The following is a 27996-nucleotide window of genomic DNA, read 5'->3' as shown; positions in this document are numbered from 1 at the left end:
TGTACATTTGGTTCTAGGGAAACATGAACAATATCCAGTACAATTCATGATTCATGGCTAGTCATGTCTGGTGAATATTTTCATTTTTTCAGTGCAGGGGCATAAAAATGTCTTCAAATTAGCAATAGCGAATGAACATAGCGGGGTTGCCCAGAATAATTAAGCGGTCGCGTTGTCCTGAGTGAGAAATATTTTACAAATAATGTGCCAAAATCATGCATTTTGCAACACATTTATTGAGAAAAATTAGGGGAAAGCCATACAATTTACAGTTGGTTCTCTAGGATAACACATGAAAAATCCCAATAAATGCCATGTCACCAACAGTCCACTATGCAGGAGCACTTAATACCATTTTTATGAGGCTGTGGCCAAAACATACCTATGCCAGTAATAATGGTCACTGTTGATCCTATGCATGAGACTGGAGCCACAATGCATCTATTCCAGAGATTGTCACATAAATAACTTGCATCAAGCTGCTCCTGCAACCTATCTATGCCAGCAATGCTCACTATAATTCGCATGCATGAGGCTGCTGCTACGATCTCTGCTTGCCAGTATTGTTCATGGTAAATCACATGCATGAAACTGCTGACGCAACCTATTTACGCCAGAAGCCTCTGCAAAGGATTTTCAGCAACAAATCATAAAAACACATGCACACACACTCATGCCCAGACACTTGTGTACACACACATTGATGCTAACAGAGACATACATACACACACAGATACGGACTCACTCAACAAGCCTCACAAACACTCTCATGCACACACCCAGACTGCATTACATTCGCGCGCACACACACACGCAAGGGTACATAAACATCACACAATCACACTTACTTTAGGCGGAGGTCAGCAGATGCTCGCCAAGGCACTTCTCGTAGCGTCTTCAATGGGCTTGTTTCATCCTTTAAGGTCGAAGGGCAACAGCAGTGGAGTTTGTTGCAGGCAGCTGCCTTGTCCTTGGTTTAAGGTTCAGAGACCTCTGGCACTTCCTATCTTTGCTGCAGAGCCTAGCAGGGCATGCTGTGTGCTGTTGGGTACTGGTTCTAGACTGGCTGGAGAGTCTTCAGAGTTCTTTATCTACCTCTGTTCCCTGGGAGATGTTTAGGGGAGGAATCCTGCTTCCCTCTTTGGAATTTACAGCCTTCCTTCACTGGAAGAAGCTGAAAGGCAGACTGCACCGTCAGCCAGGGTCCAAGGTTGAGTTTTTCTTTGTTACTTAAGGGAAGTCTTCAGATGATATGCCAAAAGAGGGGAACAGCCCTCTTTTAAAGCAAAGTGGGCCACATTTATTGGTGTAGGCTAATTCTACCTTAATGAACCAATCCTGGGGGCCCTACCAACAATCTCATGTATGCGTGAAGTCATAACCCAAGTGTTTTGCAACAAGAAAGGTTAATGGGTGAAAACCTATGCTACTAAATCCCACCCATTTTCCTGTCTATTGTTGATCAAAGAGTCTCTCTGTTTAATGGTCTTCTCTATGTGGTCCCTGTTAAAGCGCTAGGTCTCCCTAGAAGCTGCGGCAAGACCACACTATCTGGCTCCTGCAAACCACATTCTTGTACCTTATGAATGGGGTGCACCTACGGGTAGCCTACTGTAAACACCAGCCCGAGACATGACAGTTCACTGTTATTGATACTGAGGTTGGGAGCTGGCTTCAGGTTGAGACAGTTACATATGAAAAGTTGTTGGTTTCCTGTCTCCTTTGTTAACCACTGCAGCCAGGTGCCATATGGGTTTGTTTGAAGTACACTCTGTTAGCATGTTTATCGCTGCCACCAGCTGCAGGGCCTAACAAAAGAATAGGGCGGACCCATGGAGTCTTTGTTAATCAGGCTGGCCATGGTGGGAATGTTGGCTCGCACCCTTCCTAGGGATGACATGGTGCACTCCTGGGCGGACTGGGCCTGTAGGCTGTGTCCACACAGAGTACACAGGTCTATTCGTTTGTCATGATGTGAGCATAGGAAAATATTTGTGGATTAGCCCCACACATTTTCCTGTGATTGGTCTACCATCACTCCATTTTATTAAAAATGTCAAAAAGCCCCGGCGAGCGCATGCCCACCATGAAGACGGTAACATTCCTAACAGTCTCAGTTCAGTAGGGGGAGCCACCCTTCACCTCTTGTGCATCCCTCAAACTTTGAGACCATTTTTTTTGGATAATGTGCATTACCCAAAAATGTATTAAATAAATAAATACATGTGAGAGATTGACAACTGTGTGACATACAGTTATTTTAAGATTATGTCTGTCTCCTCATCTGCTTTTGGACTTTGAGCCTCTCGAAGCACGAGTATTCATAAAGTAAGCCAGAAGGTAAATAATTGTGATATTATCCCCGACAAGGGACCTATGCCTTCATGCCCCATATCAAATCTCTGGTCCAAATTTGCTGGTCCAACATAAGCCCTCAAAGACACATCTTCAAATTCTGAAACTGTGCACAATATACTATGTCCATTTTTCCCCTCGGTTAAAAAAATATATATTGTGTGTCCTGCTCAGGTCTGGTGAGCTACTGGAGTAAGGAGACTGAAGTGATTAATAGCTGAAGTAGTAGGCCTAACGAGGTAAGTGCCAAAGTAATTATGGTCTGCAAAGAAGGCCAAGATGGAAAACAGTAATACAGAAAAGTGAGGTTGTCTTCTAAGTATTGTCAAGTTCCTTGCCGCTATGCCCCCTGAAGGTAGACTGCCATTGGCCTATACCGAGTGGCTGAGCTTGGCTGTTCAGAAAATGTTGATGCAAAAGGTGCAAGCATAAACCATAATGGGCAAGAAACAATGGACTATAATTCTTATCATAAACCGAATGCTGAACAACAAATGTTTTTTTAATGCAGTTTATCTTCTTTTAACATGATCTTTTGAGCCAATTGATAATGATGTTAGCCAGCTAAAACTAGAAGTGCTGTGATTTTGACAGACCTTTCGGTCTTTCTAATGCATTGGAACGTATGAGGGCAATCTATCTTCCCCCAAATCTAAAAAACCCGCAAAGTATTCAGATGAACGTCCCTGTGACTGCCAAGACCCAAAACCGTGGGAAAAATATGTTGTTCAGATTTGTTTTTAGTATTCAGCACCCTATATTAAGGCATGCGTGGCTATAACACATTATAAATGCACCAAGTATTTTAAGACGAATACAACCTTCAGGTCTGTGATTCCCAATTGTTTCATCCCTGATAATATTCACATATATTGTGGTTACATGAAATAGTAATTTGTGCAGTTTCAAGCCTTTCATAATGTCTCCAATGAACAGGAAGGCAATTCTAGACAGGTTACGGCCTTGGGTGCCATCAGAAGGAGGGCAGATGGGGTGGTGGTGCTGTTGGGGGGGTGTAGGGCATTTGATCAATAAACATCAGATATGGTCTCATTGAAAGGGAGAGGAGGAGCTAAACGTTTCTTCTACTCAGGCAGAAAAGACCCTTGCACCCTCCACAATGGTAAGCAAACCCACCCTCTGAAAGATTTCCAAAATGAAGTTCGATGTCCGCTACGGGCGACCAATAGCAGGAGAACACAAATCAAATGGCCAGAAGTCAGATGTACTAGAGCACACGCAGGTGTTCGGCTGGGTGGATGGCTGAGGCGCAACATGCTCGCCCTAGGAACAGGACTATGCGTTGTGACATGGGTGTGATACCCCTGCCAGGCAGACTCAGCCCTCGGCCGCGCTCCCCACCGGGTCAATAAATGAAGTACCTTGAGTAGCTCATAATAGTGACACAAAATGTAACAGCGCTTCCAAGCAAGAGCAATTCAGCATGAAGTGCTCTGTGTGTCCCCAAAATCTTAATTTTATTTAAATATTCGAGCATGACTTTGACTTTCTTGCAAACCTATAAGAGGAAACTAATGCTATCCTCCTCTGGATAGAAACAGGAGACTTAGATCTAGACTATCCCGGCTCTATGATCCTAAAAATACCAACAACCGTACAGTGTTAACCACTCCTAATAACCGGATTACGTCCAATATAGTAAAAGAAAAACCTTGCTAGTCCCAATAAACCTGAAACCAAACCTCCCCCTACCCCACAAATAAAGGCACACTATCCCTATCAGGATCACTTATCAACGCCAGATCCCTAGTAGCCCATGCCTCTGAAATTGCAGACACATTACACAATGAGAATCTAGACCTACTAGTCGTAACTGAAACTTGGCTCCATGATGCGGCAGGTCCTGCCCTCATGATAGCAATACCCGAGGGCTACCAGATACTCAGAGTGGATAGGCCTAACTCTTGCGGTGGCGGCCTAGCCATCATCGCTAAAACTAGCCTCTCCATTAGACTTGCCACTCCAACTACATGCCCCTCATGCAAAGTTCTCACGGCTAAACTTCCCCTATCTAACAATCGTACTTTAACGATCCACCTGATACTCCTGGGGGCAACCAGACGTGGTCTCCCTCTCACTGTGCTTAGAGAGGCATCAGCTTCACCTCACTGATGATCCCCAACAAGGGTGAAACATGTGTATGGGGTTGCTGGTGGTACTCTCGTTCAGGTTGGAATTGCCATTGCATTTCGGTGCTGGACTGCCCCTGGGCAGGACAAAGACTGATATGCAAATGGATATTTCCCATCTGTGAAAGGCACAGTGAGAAAAAGCAGTGGCTGCAAACTCTCAAGTGGTTAATAACCACTGAACAGGTTGTCAAGTCTTGTTCTATCGAGAGAGGGGCGCCCGCTACCTTTGCAAACCAAATTTCAAGGAACCTGGGATTGGTAACCCTAGGTCTCCTGGGGGCAACCAGACGTGGTCTCCCTCTCACTGTGCTTAGAGAGGCATCAGCTTCACCTCACTGATGATCCCCAACAAGGGTGAAACACGTGTATGGGGTTGCTGGTGGTACTCTCGTTCAGGTTGGAATTGCCATTGCATTTTGGTGCTGGACTGCCCCTGGGCAGGACAAAGACTGATATGCAAATGGATATTTCCCATCTGTGAAAGGCACAGTGAGAAAAAGCAGTGGCTGCGAACTCTCGAGTGGTTAATAACCACTGAACAGGTTATCAAGCCTTGTTCTATCGAGAGAGGGGCGCCTGCTACCTTTGCAAACCACCTGATATACAGACCTCCTGGCCCACTAGGAACCTTTGAGGAGGACCTTAGAGATATCATAACTAGCAACACCAAAAACCACTCACAATCCTTGCTACTGGGGGATTTCAACCTCGACTTCAATGAGGCTGGAAACAAACACACCAAAGCTATAGCTGCACTCCTCAAAGATCATGGACTCTCACAAAAAGTCCTATCCCCACCCACATAAAAAGTAGAACTCTGGATTGTGTGGCTGACTCGAACTGTAACATTATTATTACAGATAATGTACCACAATTATGGTCCGACCATCACCTCATTACCTTCTCAGCCACACTCAACCTCCTTAGTCCTAAAACCATTGAGATGGCACCCCCACTCCCCACAAGAAGCAAAAAGGACATCACAGCAAAATAACTACTCCTGCACCTCCTCCCTTCTCTGAATAACGTTAACAATAATGCTGACCCTAAATCTCTAGTGGAAATCTTCAATACTGCCATGTCCCAAGCCTTGGACTCCACCGCCCCACTAAAAATGTGCAAAGCCAGACAAAAATCCCACCTCAACGCATGGTTCACACCCCAACTTAAAGAGTTAAGATTACAGAAAAGAAAATTGCAAACGATCTGGCGCCTCTCCCCGACTACTGTCAATAAGGCTAAATTAACAGAACTCTCCAAACACTACAAAAAAGAAATAACCAACACAAAAAAAATATATTCAATGATAGAATTGCAAAAGCCAGCTCCAACACTAAGGAACTGTTCTCCATCCTCCGCGAAATGGAAGCCCCAACTCCACCAGCAGACACTGTCCCGAAGGACAAGCCATGGTGCACTGCAATTCAAAAAGCCCTCCTAAACAAAATCACTACACTCCAACAGAAAATAGCAATTAAAAAAGCCTTTCTGCCCCCCTCTGAGCAACAACCATCCTCAGACACTGGTTGTAACACAACTACACCACTTACCTTTAAAGAAATCTCTATTCTGGACACGGAAAAAATAATTCTCTCCCTAAAACCATCTAACTGCAGGGGCGACAGTTGCCCAGCACAAATTATAAAGGATGCGGCTAGAGACCTTGCCCCATTCATCTCCAAGCTCATAAACGCCTCATTTAAAACCAATACAGTACCTAATAACCTCAAATAATCCTGGGTCCTCCCCCTGCTTAAAAAACAAACATTAGACCCTACCATCCATAGACCAATCACCACTGTCCCCTTTCTACTTAAAATTATTGATAGAGTAGCCTATATTCAAATTCAGGAATACCTAGAAGCTAATCACCTACTAGGATCACGACAGTCTGGCTTCCGCCCACTCCACGGTATGGAAACTGCCTTGCTAGACCTTAAGACTCAAATGAACGAGTTGGAGGACAAGGGACAAACAGCTATGCTACTTCTCCTGGACCTCTCTGCAGCGTTCGACCTAGTGGATCATGCAGTCTTATGTAACCATTTTAGGTTGGCGGCGCACTTCTCAGGGGAAGCCATAGCCTGGGTCCAATCCTTCCTGGCCAACAGGACAATGCAAGTCTTTTCCCCACTAACGGCTGCTGACCCAACTCAAATCTCCTGTGGAGTACCCGAAGGATCCTGTGTCTCACCCACTATGTATAATATCTTTACTAAGCCTTTGTTCGACAAATTGGACAGACTGGGTATCACCTACACAAATGATGCAGATGATACCCAGATCCTCATTCCCCTTTCAGGCAACTTTTTGGAGGACACAGCCTTAGTAAACAGAGTATACCTCCTCATTCAGGCATGGATGGCATCTCACGCCCTCTGCCTGAATGACGATAAAACCGAGATACTAATCCTAGGCTCTGAAACTAAAATAAAAAAACTTAGCCCTAACTATACCGCCTTCAATATCGACAACAGTCTCATCAAGGTGATGCCAGTGGTCAAAACACTAGGCTTCTATCTTGATGCACCTCTCTCGCTTAAGAAACAAGTCAACTCACTCGCATCCTCCACAGCTTATACCTGTAAGCTTATCCGAGCCTGCAGACCATTCCTCTCTACCTCAAGTTGCATCACCCTCGCCAATGCCCTTGTAATGTCGAGATTAGACTACTGTAATGCTCTCTACTCAGGTGCCAACACAAATATCATCGACAAAATACAAAGAATGCAAAATAATGCCCTAAGAGCAGCCCTGAATATCCCTACGAGAGAACACATCTCTGATGCTAGAAGAGAGGTTCATTGGCTAAAAATATCTGACAGGATACTTCTAAAAACAGCCTCCCTTACCTCCAAATGCTTAAACAACTTGGCCCCACCCTACCCTGCTGAAAGGATAAATAGAAGATCATTCACATGACCAACGAGAACAGACAATGCCCATACCCTGGAAATGCCTAGATTTAACCATGTCACAGCTGGAGGATCTAGCTTCCCAGTTATTGCAGCACAAACTTGGAATGCACTACCGTATGACCTCAGAAAGGAACAACCATATCCTAAATTTAGACTCAATATAATTAAATGGCTACCAATGAATGACTGCTAGCTTACCTTCTCGGTACCTTGCACTCCTGTCTCTGCTGCACGTCTCTTAACTTGCTTCCTTCTGTATGCCACTGTAACTATCCTGGCAGCCTATTTTCAAACTGTTTTTGTATATTATATGCTTCTTTGTACACATTATGTAACCAAGCTTAAGTTGTCTTGACCTCTACTGCGCCCGGCTACCTAATGGGTTTGGCGCGCATTACCAAATAAATAAACAAACAAACATAACTATTGTTAAGAAGGCCAATCACGTTGCAGCTATAGGCTTAAAAAAATGCCTCTTATGCATAGTGTTATTCGATTCCATTGATTTGAGAGTATTGTGTAAAGATGGTTGAAATATGATTCATTCAACGCAATGCAGGCTCACAGATACCCCAATGAGCACTGGATCGGGGAAGGGGGGTGGGAGAGACCTCACAATTAAGCCGGCAACCAAACCTGACCCTACTTATAGGAGCTATGCGCGACACTTACCCTTAGCAGGAACTATGGAATAAGACGCCTGAGCAGTCGATGGATTTAGCCGTACACCACTCACATCTGCTGGTGGAAGGATGAACGACCAAAAAGTGTTAGTTGCCCGTCAGGAAAGTCATGCAGTAGATATTGGGAATTAAAAGTTCTGTGGCAGATTGAGGTGGTTATAGCAGTGCGGATTCGAATAAACTCTCTAGGGGGTGTCCCAGATCTCTAGGGGGTGCACAGACTAGGGGGCATTTGTCTGGGTTGCTCATCGTTTTTCTTTCATTTTATTCTTTTTATCAGATAGCTGCTCAGTGCAACCTTTGCACGCAGACTCCTTATAGACAGGAACAACAAAAGAAAATAGCTGCCTGGGACATAGGAAAGGGAATAATGGATAATGGATAAGTTCCCTTTTCAAATTTCATGAACTTGAGGCAGACCGTGTGGTCAGGTTACTGCACACAGGAGGGTACGTAAGTGGTGAGCGATGGAGCTTTACAGGTTGGGGAGCGAGGACTTGAACCACTGGCACTTGCCGACTTGAACCAGGGGTTACGCTACAACTCGACTCGACACACCCTTGAACCGCCCAACTGCATATCGCAGCAACGGGGTCACCGCTTTGATCGCTGCCTTCCAACTCAAACTGCTGGACTATCCCTCATCGTCTTTTCCCAGTGGTTACAACCTGACTTGACCTCAAACAGACCCTGGTGGGCACCCCGACATGCTTCGCTGAGAGTCACCTACGAACAGCAAAGAGCCTCTGCATTCAAACCGCCTCAACGCCTGCTTTTGGCTTGGGCGCACACACAATCCAACGTGCCCGAACTGAGCTCGATCCACTTGCATCACTGCTCTAAGCCAGGATCAATGCTGTTGACGCCAAAGACCAAAACAAGGTACTATCGACCAATAACCGCCCATTTGGTCCATTTCGGGCGCCAGAGACTGGTTAGGTAATTTGTGCAACTTTTACATCCAAAGACATATCCTTTTTTGGTTTATAATTTGCCTGTAGCCCTTGTGTTCAGAAAGAACAAGAAAGCCGATTCAACATTCCAATCCTCCCATCCCCTGCGCACTATTAAATGCTTATCACAGCAGCTAACTAATATTCGAAAGAGTATTACATTTCAATGAGGCCATTCATCCAAAAACAACACGTCAAAAGAAGATTTTTTGTAAAATGCGGTATTCTTTAGTTTAGAAACAGAAAAATATATGAACACAAACAAACCCTAGGATCGAAGGAACGCCTACTTTGCGTGAAATCATCCTGATTCTGATGTTGATTATTTTATGCAGCAACTCATTTCGCTTATTTTGCCACTGAAAAAATGAGCTCTACAGGAATTAACGCTGAAGCATTGTATCTTTCCCCAGCTTGCACGACCAAAGAGTGTTAGTTGCCCGTCAGGAAAGTCATGCAGTAGATATTGGGAATGAAACGTTTTGCGGCAGATTGAGGGGGCTACAGCAGTGCGGATTCGTATGAACTCTCTAGGGGGTGTCTCAGATGTCTAGGGAGTGCCCAGACTAGAATGAAGTGTAGAAGTGTAGAAGTGTAGAAGAGTCACTGCTTGCTGATTTCTATGTGATATTTCAATATTTCTCATTGTGGTGTACCTAAAATTGCCCCCGGTTGTCTGCTGATGCCATTTTCCAATTAGTTCTTAGAAATTGCAGAGATTGTGATGTATCACTATTGGATTCAAGTTTTGTAGTTTAAAAAAATGTCAAATATCTCCTAAATGAACCAAACTTCAAAAATGTGGGGATCGGTGTGTAATGTGACACTTCGTGATTACTCACTGGGCAGGCTGTTGCGCTGTTGATGGTCGGACAGCCCTTTCCAAAAAGCCTTCCAGGAACGAGAGACATCTCCTCCCCAAAATGTTGTTCATATGAACATGTACATTTTATGCATCTGCGATATGACAACCGTCCAGCTGTGAAAGTCGTCCACTGTATAAAATATACCAAGCACCCTCTCTATTGACTTTCCAATTCCCCTCAGACCCCATCGCAGCCATTGCCTCTCGTTGCTCTGTAGCAGCACATGCTCACGTGCAGCAGAGTGCTACCCCACCAATAAGTAAATCAGGGATAACCTAAAAATCTCTCTAGGCTTTATTGTGAGCAAATGCGCGGGGTTGTCTTGGAGATGGGGTCTGTGCACACTAAATGGTGTCTGCCGCATAAGCATGGTGTGATTGAGTGTGCCGTGGACACATAGACATGTGTGCGTGGCTTGAATCCTGAGGTGTCCATGCTTCCAAGAAGGGATTTCCTGCTGTAAGCAGCTTCCTTTTTAGACTGGAGGATGGGAGACGATCAAATCCAAGTATGATTTACAACAAGCATTGGCTAAGGCAACCGTTTTGGCTTTTGTGTAGGCATGGGATAGGCAAGATTGGGAGAATATTTTGAATCCTTGTGATAAAAGAAATCACAGAAGCATGATTATCATACAAAAAGATCCTGTCTGAATAGGGTCTTCACAATTGGATGATAAAGTCAATTCAGGTTTCTGCTAGGCCCTGTACTGGGTGTCACGCGAAGACCATCTGAATAGCCTCCGCATTGTGATAGGGTGATGAACATCAGCAACGGGCAAAGCAACTGGAGGCTATATTAGAGTTGAATGCTAATTATGGAAGCAAATACAAGAGTCACCGCCACACGAAAGCAGACAGGGAGGAAGAGTTTCAAGCCTAAAACTCGTAGTTTGTCTGACCAATGCCACCAACTCATAATCAGGGCCCAGGTGATTTTCTCTTTTCATGTGAGTCGGCACGCTGCATGTGCGGTGTAAAATGTGTGCATCATTTACACTGCCTGTCCCGGGCCACCTTTTGCTACTGGCATTTTGCATAAGCAAATTGCTTGTAAAGCATGATCTATCCACTTCTCACCCATGCAGTCCCATATGTGCATGTACTCATATCGCGCACGCACGTGGCATGGTGCACACATGCGGCGCCTGAATCTGCGCGTCACTTCAATTCCATTCTGTGTATCAGCCACAATTTTCAAGCTCACAAACTGCACTTTATGGGAGTGCAAATGCAATAAACGTGTAAATCAGGGCAAAGTGTGGTTTTTGTATAGTCCCTTTAATTGTTATATGACCTCTGTTGATTTGCACCATGTCTTCATTGCTGAAATCCCTACTCTTAAAAACAGCCAACCATTTACTGGAAATGTTTAAAGTTCTGTTCTTTAGCTACCCTGTCAATCATACCTTGAGTAAGATTCAGACCTTTTTTAAGTTCTTCATATTACCCTTGTAGGGTTTTTCTTACACCTCGTCCGCCCCGCCAAAGCCCTTCCTGCTGTATTCCTAAGGATAACCAGGTGCTTGTTCCTACGCGGAGCTGCATATGGCTGATCGAATTGCTCCTCTTGGAACAGTTTTACTAACTTGACGGTATAGAAAAAGCTCTTCTTATAAATGTATCACAATGTTTAGGCTTAATTGTCCCATGATTTCTTCAAGATGTCTTGTAATTTTAATACCTTTCAACTGGACGCGCAGCTAGTCTGGAATGAAATCATCTTTGGGGGGAAAAGAGCCATTCAGATGGCTGTGCTCCAAAAACTATAATGCGAAGTACTGAAAAAAAAGGCCTGTCTGCCATACAGCAAAAACATGCTCAGTTCTTTCACGCTAGTCTTCAGTGGGTAGACAGACGGCGCTGTGTAAACCCTGGTGATACCCCCGAAGGCTATCTAACGAAGACTTTCTCCCCAACCAGTTCCCTCACTCATTCTTGCATCATGATAGCATCAAGGCCTGACCAGACATCAAAAGGCTCTCTGAATCTCTCATCCATAAACTGCCAAACTCAATCTCTAAACTCCTGGACAGTGAAAACTCACCAGAACACCACCAGCTTGGCCAGCATGTACAGACCAGACTACTGACACCATCTCTGACACATGGGCCCGATTAATGGAATTATCTGTGCGGAAAATAGGGTACTTGCGTGTGCAACTGCATGCAAATCCGCCTTCGTCGATTTTGTGGAATCGGATGCGCAGTACCTTTCCTGGACTTGCGTGGGGTTTGCTATTGCTAGACATGTCTGTGCGTGCCGTCGAGGGCCTTGCGCGAGACTCCAAGCAGAGCATAGGCGTGGCTTGCGCCGAGTGCTGGGAAGGGGGTGGAAGAACATGCGAAAAAGTGGGCGTTATGAGTGATGTCCCACAGGCAATCCCTGGCACGCCCACAATTGTGCACACGAGACATAGGCATGGATTTGATCGCGCTACCTCACAGCCGGGAAATGGCCATGCATGTCTTCATACGATCCACCACCCGAAGGCAGGCGTAAGTACACTTGCGCATAAGATTAGCAGCACAGAGGTGGGGATGCATGTCGAATTTCGAGAGGGGTGTTCTGAATCGTGGTTCTGATGTAACTTAGGGGTGCGTGTAAACAGCGTAGCAGGGTGCAGAAACGGTTTACGGGGTTTGCACGCAGATTTACGAGTTTAGACCGAGTTGCGATTTTTCATGCGCAGGTTGACGGGGTGCCGGGAACATTTATGGGTGGCCCTGCAGAGTGTCCCCGAGATGCAAGTCTGCTTGCGGGGGTACCCACGTACTGTTTGAAGGGTGAGTGTATTTGTGCCCAGGGAAGCATGCAAAGGTAGCTGATCTGGCTGTTCATGCTTTTTGTTGTTGGCGTGTCGGGGGCGTTCAGCCGCGATTTGCGAATACGGTTACTTAGCGCTGACAATTCCATAAATATACGGGGCTCGCATTCTTTATTCTGTGTGCAAGCTTGCGCAGTGTCCTTCTCGGCGCACAGCCCTTGCAGGATTTCTGCGCACATTTCCAGGAATCGGGCCCAAGATATCAGTGCAGTGTTGAAGCCTGAAATACTGACAGCACATTCCCATTTGCTATAATCTGGCAACTTCTGTATTGCTTCTCAACAGCCCCGCCCAAGCAGAAAAAAAATCACCGCCACACAAAAGCAGACAGGGAGGAAGAGTTTCAAGCCTAAAACTCGTAGTTTGGCTGACCACTGCCACCAACTCATAATCAGGGGCCAAGTGATTTGCTCTTTTCCTGTGAGTGGGCACGCTGCATGTGCAGTGCAAAATGTGTGCATCATTTACCCTGCCCGTCACGCGCTACCTTCGGCTACTGACATTTTGCATAAGCAAATTGCTTGTAATGGGTGATCTAGCCACTTCACACCCATGCATTCCCATCTGTGCACGTACTAATATCATGCACGCACGTGGCATGCTGCACACATGTGGTGCCTGAATCTGCGCGTCACTTCCTTCAATTCCATTCTGTTAATCAGCCACAATTTTCATGTTCACAAACTGCACTTGCGACTTTTCATACGCGGGTTGTCGGGGTGCTGGGAACAGTTACGGGTGACCCTGCACAGGGTCCCAGAAATGCAGGTCTGCTTGCGGGGGACCCTACGTACTGTTTGAAGGTGCGTGTATTCGTGCCCAGTGAAGCATGCAAAGGTAGCTGATCTGGCTGTTTATGCTTTTCGTGTGGGCGTGCCAGGGGCGATCTGGCTGCGACTTGCAAATACGGTTACTTTGCGCGGACAATTCCATAAATATACGGGGCTCGCATTCTTTATTCTGCGTGCAGGTTTGCGCAGTGTCCTTCTCAGCGCTGGGCCCTTACAGGATTTCTGCACACGTTTCCATGAATCGGGCCCATGATATCAATGAAGTGTTCAAGCCTGAAATACTGACAGCACATTCCCATTTGCTATAATCTGCCAACTTCTGTATTGCTTCTCAACAGCCCCACCCAAACAGAAAAAAAGTCTTACTTCGTCAACTGGTACTGCTTGAATCAAAACAGAAAGTACCCACATGTTCTCGTAACTGACTGTCTATCAAGATACGGGGTGCTGATGCAAGAAAGCATGACCCGTACTCCCTCTTCCATGGTCAGAGAGTACTTTAAGAGAAGAAAAATATATATTACCATCAAATATACATTCAAAGAGGCAGCTATTCTATCCTGTGTATTATGGATTAGTTGGGGAAGCTCAAAGCTTTTCTTCTTTTTAAAAATCCTCGTTAAAATACAATGTGCACACAGCAGATTACATGGTACGTTTACCTCAGGAGCGTGTTGATGGCTGATATTTGTAAAACAAAAAGCTATTGTTTGTTGATAATAAGCACACATCTGAACTATATTAGGAGGTTCTGAATGTACGTTTGACTAAACATTACTTTAACGTGCCAGTGCCTTGAGCTCCCCCAACTACTCCCTAATATGCCAACTGTGTGATTGCATGATCGCAATCAGCAATTTGGGAATCAATTGCAGCACAGATATCATATGTAAATAACCTCAACTAATTGTGTGCAGCACTGGATGCCTCATAACGCCTGCACGCTTAAGCACTATTTCATCAGGTGTGCACACGCTTCAAGTTCATAATATCACTCACCCCTTTTCAAGATGAAAATTGTGGGTGGCCTTTCAATTAATCGAAGAATGATCAGGGCAGGTGATGGGGCAGGTGTGTGGGGAGCGGGTGGATTGATCGAATAATGGAATGGCCGATGTATTGCCCTCTTGAGTTCGCATTCGCTGGTCTTAGACCTTTCTTATAGTATCTGCAAACCCCCAAACTGAACTTGTATCTCCAATTTCTCATGTGTGTACTCCCAAAAGCTGTCGTGTCTGCATCTTGTTCAACTACACCCTATGTCGCTGCATCACTAATAATAATTTGGCATTTATATATATAGCGCTACGAACCCTCAGGTATCTGAGCGCTGCTTATTATTACCCACGGTGTGTGGTGCTCATTTATCGACCTCGGAAGGATGAAACGCTGAGTTTGGCGCTGCCGGGATTCGAACCTGCATTCGCAGGCTCTGCACTGATGTCAAAGCGAGCGCTCTACTCGCTGTGCCACTTGACCGGCTGTGGTTAAGTGGCATTTAGGCTAGGATTAACTGCCTAAATATCCCACAAAGACCCACCAACCTGACAACAATTGACATCCTTTAATCTCTTCACATGTTTTTCTTGTGCCCGAGGAAAGCCGAAGGCAATCAAAGGGGAGTACTGTAGGATTCTCGGCAGTGGCACACTAAGATCCCGAGGTCACTTGGAAGGGGGCGCTATCCTCCAGAGAGAGAATTACACTGTACCCTTGGCACAGCTCATAAGCACACAGACCCGCAAAGCGGAACCAAGTGGAGGAGACAGAAGGAGTCCCGGCGAGAGTGCTCTAAGACCCTAAGGTCACTTCGGAGCTGGATGGCAAACTCAATGGCCGGGTTATATTGTACATTTTGGACAGCTCGAAAGCCCCCAGCCGATAAAAGGGGGCAAAGCGGATCAAAGTGGAGGAGTCTACAAGAGCCTCTGTGACAGTGCAGTAAGACCCTGAGGTCGCTCAGGAAATGGGCAGTATGCTCCAGTGAGCAGGTAATGTTCTACCCTGGTTACACTCAGACGAGCAAAGCGGATCAAAGTGGAGGAGTCCGCAGGACTCCGTGTGGAGTTTGCCATTATTGCCAAATGAAGCTGATTGAGGAATGACTATACCCTTCTTGCCACTATTCTCCTCTTGTTTTTAGAAAAGACACATGTACTCAGTACCAACAGTGACAACAATCAGTTTACACTTTCTATATTTGCGAAATCCCTCAAACTAGTTTTTAAGCTGCTTAGTCAATTTTGGGGGAAAACTGATAACCGTATGTGGCATCTATATAATAGTTTTCGAATCACGTGGCAGTGGCTTCCTTTTTCTATAAGGGCCCATAATAGTCGCTTATTCCGAGCTTTGAGCATCCTGCCCTGTGCATTTTACATATAGGTTTGATACATATACTTCTTGCATGTTGGCATAATCAATACAGTTAATATAATTTGAGACTGCTGAATTTGGAATAATAGGGACTGAGGACGATTATTTGCTTGTAGTCATAAAGAAGGGTTGTTTTTAAAAAAAGACTCTTGTTGGGACTTTGTTTGAAAACATTGAAGAGAAAGCCCTCCATTCAGCAATAATCAAAGAGGGGAAACACAAAAATCGATCCTGAATCCTTGAGGTTTACTTAAAAAGAACTCTGGAGGTCCTAGAGGACAAATGTCAAAGGATGGACTTTTTCTCTCAACTAAGCTATCAGAGGATAATGCAGAGGATATTTTAGTGTTAGACCATCAAGTAGACATCAACCATCCACTCCACTAATTAGTTTAGTTTAGTTTAGTTTCTTTATTTATACCGCGCGCCGAACCCTGGGGTAACCGGGCGCCGGAGACTTAGATGCAGTTACAACATGGCAAGACTTAGATGCAGTTACAACATGGCAAGAATATACAATATACCATAATACAAGACTGTGAAATAACAACAATAGGTGTGGAAGACCAGGTTATAAGCTGGTCGGCAGGGACATGCGGAGAGGAAGTACATTAGACAGAGTTTCTGTTGGAAAGCCATGTTTTAGTTTTGGCTCTAAAAGTCCAAAAGGAGGGTTCTGTTCTGAGGTTTAGCAGCACAGCGTTCCATAGTTTGGCAGCTAGGACCGGGAAGCTGCCGCCACCGGCTTTTTTTAGGGCGAATTTGGGAACGGAAAGGCAATGCGAGTATGGCGTTCTGGTTGGTCTAGTTGAAGTGTGGTTGTGGAACTTGTCTGCCAGATATTTGGGTGCATCATTGGAGCGGCATTTATGGACAATGACGAGGGATCTGAGGGTGATTCTGTCTCGTACCGGTAGCCAGTGAGCATCTTGCCTGATGCTGGAGATGTGGGCGTGTTGTGGGGTACTGAGGGCGGCTCTGAGGGCATTATTTTGAAGCACCTGTAGTTTGTTCAGGTTGCGTTCTGACGTGCCGAGAAAGAGCGTACTGCAGTAGTCAATTTTTGAGAGCACTAGTGCTCTGACTAGAGTAATGCAGCTGGAGGCAGAAAGGATAGGTTTGCAGGCGTTGATAAGCTTATTTGTGTAAGCTGTGGATGAGGCTGTGGCATTTACCTGTCTTTTGAGCGAGAGAGTGGAGTCTAGATAAACCCCAAGGGTTTTAATTTCTTTGGCAACTGTGATTAGGTTACCGTCTATGTTGATGGACGCGTAACGGGGGTCTAGTTTGTTTAGCCGTGGTTGGGAGCCGACAAGAAGGAGCTCAGTTTTCTCATCGTTGAGGCATAGCCCGTGCTCTGCCATCCAGGCTTGGATCTCCAAGTATAGATTGTTGATTCTGGTGGAGTCCTCGTCATAGCACCCTGATAGGGTGATGAGAACCTGGGTGTCGTCAGCATAGTTTGTGTATGTGACACCCAGGTTGTCTAGGCGGTCAAACAGTAGCTTAGTGAAGATATTGTATAGGGTCGGCGAGACGCACGAGCCTTGAGGCACGCCGCATGTGATGGGGACAGGGAGTGCTGAGGCCCCCGGGGAGAAGACCCGGGTGGTTCGGTTGGTTAGGAAGGACTGGATCCAGGCAGTCGCCTGGTTAGAGAAGGCCGCTGACATCATCAGATGTTCCGTGAGGATCTGATGGTCGACGAGGTCGAAGGCTGCTGATAGATCTAGCAGCAAGAGAATGGCTAGATTACCCTTGTCCTTTGCCTCGTCCATCTGGATTTGTAGGTCCAGTAGGGCTGACTCTGTTCCGTGCCTTGGCCTGAAACCGGATTGTCTGAGACCCAGGAGGTTGTTGTCTTCCAGGTGCTTCTGTATTTGCAGGTAGGCCACTCTGTCTAAGATCTTTAGGATGTAGGGAACGGTGGTGATTGGCCTGTAGTTGGTTGGGTTATTGGGATCTAGATTAGGTTTTTTTAGCAGTGGCATGACCCAGGCCTCCTTGAGGGTGTTAGGCACTGAGCTTGATTTGAAGGATGCGTTGATAAGGGCTGTTATGAAGGGGACCAGCATGTTGGCACCTTCCTGGATGATGGGAGCTGGGCATGAGTGCCCTTGGCATCTAGAGGGTTTGAGGCCCTTAATGTTGAGGCCCTTAATAAATCTATTATTGAAAAAACCTGCCTTTGCCCCTAGACGGAATATATTGCATGATATAAGTGAAAAGAATAAGGGTACATCTTTGAAACATAGAACAACAGGAAGATAGCAAAGGTCTTTAGCAGTTATGATGGCCGATCCGGGCTCAGAAAAAGCCAGTAAGAAAGAGAAAGGAACGCCAAGAAGGGAGAAATCGAGGTCGTTTTATGGGGACAACCTAGCGAGGACTGAAGAAAAAGCAGCAACCAACAGTAACTTTCCCTTTTTGGACTAATGAACAACATAAAACAACCTGAAACATGGTTCAAACATGCCCAGAATTTACGATGGGCAAAATACTAACATTGATAAAAGGTCAAACTTAAAACATCAACGACAACTTACACAGACTTGACACAAAAATGTATTCTGTTATGTAAAATGGTAGCTCTGGATACTGTAAGTAGTAAAATAGACAATAGCAATAAATACAAAATGAAAGGTAAATTAGCAGGTTTACAGTATAAATACTCGTCTAGCCAAAGTTTTTGTGATCTATGGAAATTTAATTGTGTAAATAAGCTTCTGTATTTTATAGACAGTGCATATTGCGTTTCCGTCTCAATTTGTGGCCTACTAGAGACTTGTTATGCATATGCAAGCGTTTACCAGCAGACCAAAATATTTGCTGATTTTATAGAGATCTAGATTCTACTGAAACTGTTGAACATTTGATTGTATATTGTCCGTCCCTAATAGAGTTAAGAGCAGTGCATTTCTCAAAATATTGGAAATATCTAGGCTCGATGGACGAAGAGCAGTACTGGTCTATTATTTCAAGTACTTCCCATTCAGGTTTCTACGGTGAACTTTTTAAATGCCTTAAATCTTGAATCAGAAGTTGTTGGAAGTAATGTAAAACATGAAAGAACATGATTTGTTTATTTGTGTAAATATTTACCTTTTGTCGTTTATCAGAATTTTGTAAAGTTATTTGTAAATTGAAAAGTTGATTAAATTCAGCTGATTCAATAAAAAAAGAAAATAGCAGGTTTACGATCAACAGCTGAATAGGGGAACAAGAGAGTTGCTATAACGCCATCTGAAAAGTCCCTCTTTGTGAAATACGGGGTTAGGTGACTGTAAAATCGTCCATTAGAGAGAATTCTTTAGTCAAACAGGGTAAAGACACAGTGACAAGAGTATATAACCTAATACACGCCAATTACCACCCCATGCAACTCATTCATTATAGTACTTATCCAGGTTCTCGAGTTAAAAATTGAACAAATTGATATTGAAAATGATTAATTTTTTTAATTCTGCTTGCAGACTTAGCCTTGAAACAGATCGCCACATCATCTATAAGAGTAGGATGGGTGGGCTTGGGGGAAAACCATTGTCTGGATATTGGGTAGTTATTACATGTAAACATCAGCAACTTGTTTGTCACATTCGCACCCAGGTAAGGGGGATCAGCCAATTAGGTGGCTGGAACAGCGGGTGAGAATACACATTCTCATCCTGCTGTTCCCAGCCACCCGAGGCCCTTCACCGGGCGGTGACATTTAAAAAAAAAAAGTGTGAGTAGACAACATGGAGCCTCTTCCTCTTGCCACCCCAACCCAAAAACAAACTGAACCCCTTCCCCACCGCCTCCCCCACGCAATCCCAGCCTCCCCACTTACCTGCTGGATCGGAGCTTTGTGCTCCAGTCATGGAGCTCTTCCCACTACCCACTGCCACCATAGAAAATGAAAAAGGACTAAGTTCCTATGGCGACGGGTATCTTTTTTTCTTGGGAGATTGGCAGCAAGCAATAACCACAACCAATCTCCTTAAGAAAAAAAATGTGCACCCCAGATGAATTCTGGAGTGCGAATGGTTTTCACCCCTGCATCGCCGTATGGACATAGGCGCTAATGGCCTCAAGTCCTTGTGCTGCTTGGGCCTACCTACGCTCAAGCTGGTGGGCCATTACCAGCCATTGCTGCTCACCAATGCAACGGTAAAAGCCATTTAGTTCTTAGTTGTTTTGAGCAACTTGGACAGACAATGACTCAAATATATTATCTGTTCGTTTATTTTTTTTAACACAACAAATAGATTCCAATGCAATTCATTCAGTGGGTCCCTAACAGCAGCAGGACATTCACAGAAGAGATGTTTGGTTGCTCTGCAGTCAAATAGACAAGCAAATAATGGCTGCATCTCTAAATGATATTGATTGAGTTGACTTATCCATCATAAATATGGATACCCAGACGGCAGGTGACTTTTGTCTTGGTGACATGGGATACCTGAAAATTCTAATGCTGAGTGGGCATCTCTTCAAAGTGGCCAAGTTGAGGAAGGGAACCAAATAATCAAGGGTAATGGCCTTGTGAGAGATACTACTACACCATCTTTGATTGTATTTGAGTGAAATCTATTTTAATACATATCTGGTTCTTGTAGACACAACATTCCTAAGGTATATCAATCACATTATGGTGCTAGTGTTGATATAGTTGTTATACTTGGCTCCGTATTTAACTTGAAAATCTTGTCTTGGAACTTCACAGGTTTGAATAGCAAGACTCTCAGCCGAGAGTGGCTAGCCTGCAAGAAACCTGGACAAGTACTCCTGCAAAATTACAAGTGATGGACGTTTTCCTATTGATGCCACTAAAGCAAGACCGGGTTTACCTTCAGATGGATGTTTATATTACTGTAGCCTTATAGACGGAGGGAGGGGTAGTTATCATGGAATAATGAGCCATCACTAAGTTACGGCCTGAGCTGAAGTAGCAATACAGAGTTAGTAAATTAAATGTGTTTTTTGTAGTGTTTAAATAGCAAAGTTGTTTTCGTAAGTTACATATTTTAATTACAAACTTATTTAAACTGGACAGGGGTTAACATGAGCATGTGTTGGGTGTGATGTAAAAGTAGACTATCTATAAGAAAGTCAAAACATATTCCCATATTTTAAATTTCTCTCTGATGTGTTAAATAGGATATTGCAGTGAAAAAGGGTCCTTCCAGAAAGGAAGTGTCCTGACGAAAGATAAGTTGACTGGAAAATTGCATTAAGGTTTCCCTATCTGCTTTCCAGACCAGTGGTTATTAACTGCGCTCTGAAAATTCTAATTGGTTGAGAGGAGGTCAATAAGGATCTCCATGTGCTAATTAAGGTTAATAGTGGTCATAAAGTTCCATCATATAGTAAGTAACAACAGTCAGCTTGCAGATGAAATACGTTTATGGATGTGCCACACAGCACATGGAGGCTATTCAATTTGCATATTGCCATATATGGGAGAATGTTGTGTTACTTAGAGTGTTGGCTATCAATAGTACTTCTATGGATTTCTGTAATAAAAGTGTAGAATGTAAAATTGTGGCTGTTGATTTCAAACTTACGAGTTCAATATACTGCTGGATGTTTGGCCGATTTAAAAGACAGTGCTATGGGAATTAGTCTTGCAGACTTACTAGCTCCACACCCTATTGAGAGAGGACTAGAATTCTGGCCATAACTAATAGAGAATGTCACAATGTATTAGTCTGTTAGTAAGAATATAAATGTATTTAAGGTTTGACAAAGAAGAACAGTAACCAAAACATCAGCCACCAACACTGTGGCACTACAAAATGTCACAATTTCAAATTACTTGCACCAATTGACTGGCTTGTATTTCAAATGAACTTACAGATACTACACACACTGGTACAATTTAGAGACTGTACATCAAACACACAGAGGATTTCTTGCACATTAACAATTATGAAATTTGAACAACCCCCAGTGATTGTTTGGATTATCACAATGCTCTTCTCTTCCAGCAACTCATACCCCCAGGCATCATTTATATATGACCCCTTTATTTGAAGGCAAGGTACAGGTAGGGGAATACAATAGCAAAATAGTTTTTGCTTTTTATTAAAAGGCATGGTTTGACAAATAGACACAATGAAAAAAAAGTTTTTTATTTGGAAGGCAAAGAAAGGAACTCAATGCGAAAATCGTGTTGGGCTTTTTATTTGCATGAAATGCAGGGCCTTGGGAAAATCGTGTTGGGATGCAAGTAAATAAATGGGAAATGTTGTTTTGCACACTCTACATTCACTTGAAGAGTAGCATTTTAGGCTTACTTATTTTGGGATTATGAACATCCCCCCTTCGGTACAGAAGACAGGGGTTTCAAAAAGGTAGAGTCACCCAAGTACTTCATCGCCTATACCGGCTCTAACACACAGAGCATGGACTTTGTTAGTTTCGAAACTCTAACAACACTCATCCTGTTATTTTCTATATGGGAATTAATTGGTTTAACTTCAATTCAATGCACTAAGGATCTACACAGCTCCCCCCTCCCAACAATTATATGGAAAGGATTGAGGCAGGCATTTCGCAACACAAATGGATAGGGTGATTTTCTATAGTGGAATTAATTTGAGTTGGATTTAATAAAATGTGCCAAGGGTCTCCCCAGTTCCACCCACCTACCCGATATGCGAGATATTAAGGCTGGCAGATTCCCCCCACCCCCACACTATTGCTGGCATTTGGATTAATTTACTTACATGGGAGGCCTTGGTTATGGTGGCATCCAGGGAAATAACAGGGCTCCTCTGAGGAAAGTACAGATCTGGTCAAAAGGCTTTGGTTAGTGGTAGTCCCCAGCACGCAGACTTCCTCTGGCTCCTCAAATGGCAGGCCCAGCTGGCTTCTGGATTTCCCAGTCTCCATCTCCTATGCAATGTTTAAGTCCTTGGTAGCACTCGTGTCACCCTGCTAGTTCTTTGCAAGAGTCCAGAAGCAGACTACCTCCAGCAATAGAGTGGGAAAGTCAAGTGAAAAAATCAAATGTCCAAAGAAAGGTCCCAAGAGTTGAAAAGTAAAAGAAAGAAAGGTCCTCTCAGATTGAAAACTGATCTCTTATAGGCTGGTGACACTCCATTATGATCACACTTCCCATGCTACAGATTGGCTAGCTCTCTTCCACCCCCCCAATATGCCAACTGCCTGCTAATAAGACAAGGAGTTGGGGGGGTGTGGATGCTCCGCTGAGAGAGGAGAAAGATTCATCATCCCAATATGACAAGTGGGTTTAACTTTTTCAGTGACCTTAAAATCTAACAACATGGCAGCTACCCTAATGTTTCAGATAACTGTAGGCACATATGTATTTTTGAGTTCTATATTTTATGGCAAGTCGGAAAATACTAATCATATCTAAGCACCCCCTTCCTGAGAGGAGCTACCATTTTTATCGATTTATTCCTGAGCCGAGATAGTCACAACTCTGACCCTTCATGATTCTAACCTTACTTCCATAACCTATCACCACACCAAATTTCCATTCCCTCGGAATTATGAGAATGCCGGAATCATAATTGTCTTTATAACTCAACTTGTATCCAGCACCCAAAATTTGTTTTTACATGGTCCCAATGGGCTTCTCATCCCCTTTAATATAAACCCGGGATGAGCTCAGTGGAACACACAATGCACTTTTTATTCAAGATAATGTATTCAATGTTAGTCAATGGCAAGACACCACAAGTATCCCTGAGTTTCACACCAGCCCCCGCCATTTCTTAGGTTTGATTTCTGTCCTGTGACCTGATTAGGACATCTCACTGGCCCATGTGATCATGACCTCCCCTCCTGGGCTTCAAAGGTTTTATTTGTTCGAAGCTAAGGGGAGACCTGACCTTAAGGTCACTTCTGCTGGCTGGCTTATTTGCCACCTTCATCATTCCGATCTACTACTCTGTATTTTTTAGCATATAAACCGAAAACCAAACCTTCTTTTAGAGGTCCCTAGCCAAAGGTCTTGAGGTCAAAGTTTCCGCGGCCCAGAGCTTCCAGTTCAATGTGGAAAAACAAGCTACATACATAATTCAAAAGAATAGCATTTTACATTGACACAATGGGTCTCATTACACGGAAGGCGTTAAGGGTTAACAGTCACTGGTAAGGGTACCGGTGACCGTTAACCCTTACTGCCTTACTACGCGGTCCCTTTGCGGGACCTGACCTTAACACCTGGTGTAGACCAGCCGTTAAAGTTGGGTCCCGCAAAGGGATCTTGGTACTAATTACAGTACCGCAATTTGCAGGGCCATGGAGAAAGGAGGAATTTCCACCCCACCAACCTTGGAATGGGGTGGTAATTCCCCTTTTCTCCATGGTGGTACCGGTATGGTACCGGCGGCAACCATGGTGATACCGCCTTCCGTGTAATGAGGCCCAATGTGTTTAACATGTAACAATTTGGATTACACTTAGGCCTGCTGTTCATAAATACAATCTTTCGGTTCTACAAAATCAGAGAAGAGGTAGATTCATTATTAATCTTACACACACATATAGGCCACAGTTAACATAGGAAACCAGGCCTTTCTCTTTATATGCTGTCATTTAGTATGATCAAAATTAAGTGTCTTTATTCCTGATAACACAATCTGTCACTTGACTTTATTTCTTAAATGTCAGGCATCATTCCTCCTTTTTATCTTCTAACGGTGGCGTATTTCAAATGTATCTTTTCTTTCTATATGCACTGCTGCAGTTTTAAATCTGTCAAAGGTGCCTTTTCCCAATTTACACAAGTCAACATCTGCAGCACCACCTCTTTTTGTTTGACTCAATTGGACACAGTTAGCAATATTACAGTTCTAGGGCACAATCTCCTTCACCTCAGTGTCTTTGTATTTTACTAAAGTTGAAATAGGCCCATTTTTGTTCATTCACTAGGCCTTATATATCGGAAAACAATGTTTTGAACTAGCCTGCATTTTCCAATGGATCTCAAGATCAGCCAGCTTCACTCTCACAATAGGGGCCTAGCATGGCCTCTCTATCGCTGACATTTTGGAGCTGTATTTGACCCCACAAGAAGGGTTTTAGTCCGGTCAGTGAATGATTTCCTAGTAATTTACCAGGATAATTTACTAACAAGAGGCCTTCCAGCAGAAACAATATTTCTTTTAATCGGATAGCACACTGTTTCATATACAGGTTTTTTGTTGTGATGGAAAGAAATGTCAGTGAACACAAAACATTATTGTTGAATTCATATGGTGCATCTTCTAGCTTGGTACCCAGCTATACACATATAAGGCAATCATTACTTGATAATAATCAGAAAAATATCAAGTAGACCCTGCATGATGGACAAAGGTTGCATGACAGAGTAGTGAAGTTAAATCCTTCAAACGTATTAACTTCCCTGGATCTAAATGTTGATGATGATAGAAAGCTTGAATGTTTTGTCAAAATAATTAGATCAATACCAGAATGTTTTCTCACTAATGGGACTGCAATAAATAAACAAACGTAACAGTCCTGGTTGGACAAAAATAGTAACCATTCACTACTATGAAAAAGAACTACAATTTTTATATTTTTTAACAGTCTGAAAGTGGCAGCAGAAGATGGTAATAGTTGGATATAATAAACATACCAGTACTGCGATTAGTGAGCCTGGAATCCTAATTCATATTCTACCAGAGGAATGGGTGAAATGCTTTTGTCATTTGTAAAGATTTAGGAGGCAAGGGTCAGCCATAGATAGAAGCACTATATGATAGAAAACTATCTGAAGAACTTGTAGAATACTTATGTTTGGATCCTACAACATTGGCAAGCGTGGGAAGAGTCTATGCCCAGGTGGAGTTCTGGTAGATCTTATTAAACATCAATTGCTTTTATGGTGTCCCCTAGCCAATCATGGCATGTAATGCTTAGGATTTCAATCAGAATGGCGTCAGACATTTAGCACCTCAGTACTTACTATACCTCAAATTTATAAGAAACCCCCGCTATCATCCCATAATCAGACAGTTTAATTTTCTTGATCAGCAGTCCTTTTTTAACATTTTTTGTTAATGTAATATACAGAAGACTATCTTGCTAAATAAAATTAACATCCTTCCTGATATCGCATTTGGCTTTTGGGAAAATCTAGGTACCGAACTGCAGGCATTCAACTTGTATCTTCTGTCTGCTAAATATGCTTGTGGGCCAGGTTCTGCAATGTGCATAGCCTATATGGATCTGAGTTCAGCATTTGACAACATGCAATGGGGATTTTCTGTGGTGGACATTATATGAGTTATGTGTTTGAAGGGATATCCTGGTTATTGTGATGACCTTATACTGTAATACACATGTTTAAGATATGGAAGGGATGGTGAACTCAAGCAATGAGGTGATGAAGAGATTGCACCTGGGTCTGGACATGGCTCCAATTCTTTTTAACCTGTTCATTAACTTGTTGCATGCATTCTTTATGGAGGCTAAAGCAACTAAGGATGAACTTAATATCTTGGGTAAGTGCATCCCATTGCCAGTTGCGGATGACATGGTCTTGCTTACAATAGCTCCTGCAATCCTACAAAAATTGGTCAAAGATTATTCTGATATACGTAACTAGAGGTCTATCAGTCAACATTAAGAAGTCAAATCAAATAGTGGTCACAAAGAAGATAAAGGCAATACTCAAACAGGACTGGAGTCGACCCTTACTCACAAACACTAAAATCCTAAACCACCAAAAAGCACTCTTTGACCTGCTCCCCAAACCTCATGACACGGCACCTCCTACTATCCCAGAGAACCCCACTTCAGTGTTTAACTTCAGGGATATTAGTGAATCTGAGGTTTGTGCTCTCCTCAATTCCATCAAAACCTCCAACTGTGAAGTCAATGCCTGTCCTGCTCAGGTCATCAAAGACTGCGCATCTGCCCTCACCCCATTCATTACTGCCTTTATCAACTCCTCCTTCCAGACAGGCCGCGTCCCTACGACACTCAAAGAAGCCTGGGTCCGCCCGCTCCTGAAAAAACCATCCCTTGACCCACTTGTCCCTAGGAACTACAGGCATATTACCACTGTGCTGTTCCTACTAAAATTTCTGGACAAAGCAGCCTATCTAGAAGTCCAAGAATTCATTGAGAGCAACCACCTCCTCGGTCTGTGCCAATCCGGTTTTCGACCTAGGCATGGCACGGAAACTGCCTTGCTTGATTTAAAAAATCAAATGGACGATCTCAGAGACGTTGGCAAACCCTCACTCTTTCTCCAATTGGATCTTTCCGCTGGTGGATCATCAGACATTATGTCACCACCTCTCCACCGCAGCCAATTTCTCTGAGTGCCTGTACCTGGATAACCTCCTTTCTACAGGACAGAGTCATGAAGGTTTTCTCTGAATCTTCCTGTACCAACCAGAGTCTCATCAAAAATGGGGTACCACAGGGTTCTTGTATTGCCCCCACACTATACAACCTTTTCACAAGGCCACTTTTCAAAATTCTGGACGCTCTGGGCATCTCATACACCAACTACGCGGATGATACACAGGTATTGATCCCCCCCTCTCAGGGGACAACCAGACTGACCTTGACACCCTGAATGCCATCTATCCAATCCTGGATGGCAGAGAACTGGCTCTGTCTCAATAGTGAGAAGACAGAACTTCTATTAATCGGATCCTCAGGTACTCTAGGAAAACGGGGCAAGCAATACTCTTCCTTTACTATCGACAACATCCCTATTAAAGTCTCCAAATTCATTAAGGCTCTGGGTGTGTACATTGAACCTGACCTAACCATGAACAGGCAGGTCAATGCTGTCGCTTCTGCATTGGCATACCACTCCAAACTGCTTAACGCAGCTAGACCCTTCCTCTCCCAAGAAAACTGCCTCACTATTGCTAGGGCGATTATTGGTTCCAGGATTGAACACTGCAATGCACTCTTTGTAGGGACCTCTCGCAAAAACTTGGCCAAACTCCAACTAGCTCAAAACAACGCCTTGAGAGCTGCCACGGGCACCTCCAGACATGACCACATTTCAGAAATCAGGAGGAGGGCTCATTGGCTCCCCGTCAAGGAAAGGATCGTGTTCAAAACACTGGCCTTGACGCACAAATGCCT

At 43.9% G+C, this 27996-nt stretch overlaps 1 protein-coding gene and 1 long non-coding RNA gene across 2 annotated transcripts in view; one reads left to right on the top strand and one right to left on the bottom strand.

Annotated features, from left to right (window-relative positions):
* LOC138581889 (uncharacterized) overlaps positions 1-21379 on the top strand; it is a 100215-nt gene extending 78836 nt beyond the window's left edge. Inside the window, exon 3 of the long non-coding RNA XR_011304844.1 lies at positions 20627-21379. This is a non-coding gene — a long non-coding RNA (uncharacterized lncRNA). The remainder of the gene's footprint in view (positions 1-20626) is intronic.
* FGF18 (fibroblast growth factor 18) overlaps positions 1-27996 on the bottom strand; it is a 985397-nt gene that overhangs the window by 777544 nt on the left and 179857 nt on the right. The window lies entirely within an intron of this gene.

This window comes from Ambystoma mexicanum, chromosome 3q (assembly GCF_040938575.1).
Source record: "Ambystoma mexicanum isolate Mex_15411 chromosome 3q, UKY_AmexF1_1, whole genome shotgun sequence".
NCBI lineage: Eukaryota > Metazoa > Chordata > Amphibia > Caudata > Ambystomatidae > Ambystoma > Ambystoma mexicanum.
This window is presented reverse-complemented; position numbering and strand designations above follow the sequence as displayed.